Genomic DNA, 2,943 nt, shown 5'->3' on the forward strand with positions numbered 1-2,943 from the left:
GTTGCACCAATTGTACTGTAGTTCCATGGTAGCTACGCTGATGTTGATTGCCACTGTGTACAGCAGCATGGCTTTGAAGAATATCAAAGTTATCAACTGAGGCAATTGTGAAAACAGAAGGTGAAAGTATTGTCCAAACATTTTTTTTCCCTGTTTTCACTAGCGTGCATACTGACAAACCTGTCATGTGTGTCTGGTGAAGACACACATCCAAGTCTATTCAGCATTTTTATTAGCTGTCGTGAACCACCACCTGTCTCAACAATATCAGCTAAGACATTATGAAATGCTGTTGGCTTTCTTGGGTTGGTGACGAACATTAAAAGAGATATGATGAAAAAAAGACGGGTTTGTCTAATGTGGGCTGTTAATTTACTGTAATTAGATGGACTCTGTGTGGCTTGATCTAGAAAATTTATAAGCAATGGATTTGTCTCCTCCATAAACAGATGTATGTTGAAATTGCATGGATCTTTATTGGTATTACAATGCCCAATTTCTTTGTTAATTAATTTGTTGACAATTTTTGCACTTTTATCTAGTATTTGTGGCTCATCTAAGCACTCATTGTCATGCATGTATTGAAAAGAATCTTGGCATTGCCTTGATCCTAGAGCCCATGATAAGCAAGTCAAAAGGTCAGCACCAGTTTTGTACAATATTAAACCAAACTTTCTGTGTATGCATTTAAAACTTATTGATTTTTTCAAAAATAGGATCAACTGATATAGAAGCCAACGGGGAGTGAACTTGGTGGTACCATTTTCTGTTTCAAGAACAACATCTGTATTATAGACTGAAGTAGCAACATAGCATTCATCACTATAGGCATTGAGAAAAACTCTACAAGCATCACTCAGAAGTAGAGCCTTCTCTTGTGTAAAGCTTCTGGCAACAGCTAGAACTGCACTTAAAACTGCTCTTTTTAGGTGAGTTGTAGAATCACTAGTGATCTCTGCTTCCAAAACTTTTATGATTTCAGTTAATCTAGTCTTTACCATTTCAGGATCTGTTTCAATGTGCTTGATTATGGAAATGTGTGCGTTATAGCACGACTTACATAATAAGTCATTTGAGGTCAGCACAACACCATCATTGAGATAAGCTGCTATTAAATCAGCATTAGGGCAGTGATTTATGAAAGCTGTGCCTGTTTTTGGCCAGGCATTGCATGAGGCACAATGTGTGGGATTGTACAACCTATAGCATTCATTATAATGATCTTTGCAAAGCAAAACTTCATCCTCATCCAATGTAATGCCTAAAATTTCTTCAATTTTTGACTTAGATGTAAATCTGACATTAATGATGTTGTTATTTCTTGATGTATTTTGGCATTGAGGATGCATGCAATTTATTAATGGCTTTTCCATATGATTTTCTTTCCATTTAGGAACATAATTTGGTTTATGATGGTATCGACTTGCTTCAAGGTAATGTTTTTTACAAGCAAATATTGCTGCACTTCGGTTATGAGTTGTGTTTGGCAAATGGCGGAAAATAAAAGACTGATATTCATCTTTCCAGCTAGTTACGGAACTTAGCTGGCCATCAGCTCTCTTGCCACATAGGTGACACTGCTTTGGTGGTGCTTCAGCCATTTGGGATACAAGATAAACGATGTATGCTTTCCTATTAATAAAGCACAGATAAGTTTTATTCCTTTTCATGAGTTTTTAATTTTAAAGGTTAAATTATGCCCAGTCAATAATTACTTTATTGTTTTCTTGAGCCTAATAACTTTTTCTTTTAGGTAATACCAAACTCTTGACCCTATATTCTCTAAGACAAATTTGTACTATGGATAAATGACAAGAACAGTTCAGCTGCTTACTATGGTTTCTCTTGAAATAACTTCCCACCGCGCTGCTTTTACAAATCGTGCTTAATATTCATAGATAGCTTATTCATAGTGTAGTTATTGTATGAAGTTTCATTACATTATTCATTGTTATTATATTTAAAAAAAAATTAATAATATAAACTTTAGCTCCCCAGCTTCTTCAAAATGTCTGCCGTGCGTGGGAGTATCATTGCAGATAAATCTCGAGAACGGAGCATAACCGGACAAGGTTGCGACTAGACTTTATACTCCTATCAATAATAAGACTACAGCAGAGATAACAATAACAGTAATATACACATTTCTGACTTGGAAAGACTCCTTGGATTTGATGAGCTCTTGATCTCCACCAAGAACACTGACATGCACTCACTCAAGGCTACTATAGTAGCTCTGCTTTATCGCCATCTCTTGTCACTGGTTAACACGCCTACTATAGGCGGGGTGAGGATCACGTGATGAGGTGAAGTCTTAGAAAATCGTAGCTACCATCACTTGAATAGCTACATCGATTAGCTACATAGATAAAAAAAACATCCATTATGAAATTGACGCATTAATGAGGCGATGCGCTTCGCGCATCGCCACACTACCTTTCCATATTTACATTATTGATGAAGAATTTTGTCCAGGATGGCGTTCCATAAGTACTAGCTGCTATGACAGTACTACATTCCATAGACCTAGATAAGGTCTCCTAGGACACCCCTAGCTCATGTGCGCATACATAATATGTACTGTGAATAACTGCGCATTGAGCTAAAGCAGCTGCCTAAAATAAACTCATTTCAGCTGATGGTTTTGAGTGGACTTCCTGGCTTTAGTAAAGTTTTTTCAATTATAACTATTATCCAAAACTGAATATCAAAGGTAGTACATTGTAACAATATATAATTTAGCATGCCACTTTTTTGCTAACAAAATAATATTATAGCACTCAAAATGACACATGAATGATTGTTAGAGAAGCTCTGTCGCCTTTGTGGTAGAAATAATAGGCCAGTACAGAGTGTCTTGCTGTTTCACAAAGTTCAAAGAACCATTGCAAGAAGAATTTGCAATAGGTATCTAGCAGAATAGTGACAAAGTCCATTCCAAGT

General features: G+C 36.4%; 2 long non-coding RNA genes across 4 annotated transcripts; one reads left to right on the forward strand and one right to left on the reverse strand.

Annotated features, from left to right (window-relative positions):
• Positions 1-9: 9 nt before the first annotated feature.
• Positions 10-1,826, forward strand: LOC109588825 (uncharacterized). Of its 2 annotated transcripts, XR_002188377.1 has the most exons (6): positions 10-451; positions 543-638; positions 717-929; positions 1,007-1,077; positions 1,394-1,622; positions 1,754-1,826. It is a non-coding gene; the product is annotated as an uncharacterized LOC109588825 (long non-coding RNA). The 2 variants fall into 2 exon arrangements; XR_002188376.1 differs by having other exon boundaries at positions 10-638.
• Positions 1,827-1,899: 73 nt separating this feature from the next.
• On the reverse strand, positions 1,900-2,501 carry LOC109588824 (uncharacterized). 2 transcript variants are annotated; one of them, XR_002188375.1, is made up of 3 exons: positions 2,451-2,501; positions 2,153-2,359; positions 1,900-2,109 (listed from the first exon to the last, which is right to left on the reverse strand). It is a non-coding gene; the product is annotated as an uncharacterized LOC109588824 (long non-coding RNA). The 2 variants fall into 2 exon arrangements; XR_002188374.1 differs by having other exon boundaries at positions 2,437-2,499.
• Positions 2,502-2,943: the final 442 nt, after the last annotated feature.

The sequence above is a fragment of the Amphimedon queenslandica genome, unplaced genomic scaffold, assembly GCF_000090795.2.
Source record: "Amphimedon queenslandica unplaced genomic scaffold, v1.1 AMPQUscaffold_11832, whole genome shotgun sequence".
In the NCBI taxonomy this organism is placed as follows: domain Eukaryota; kingdom Metazoa; phylum Porifera; class Demospongiae; order Haplosclerida; family Niphatidae; genus Amphimedon; species Amphimedon queenslandica.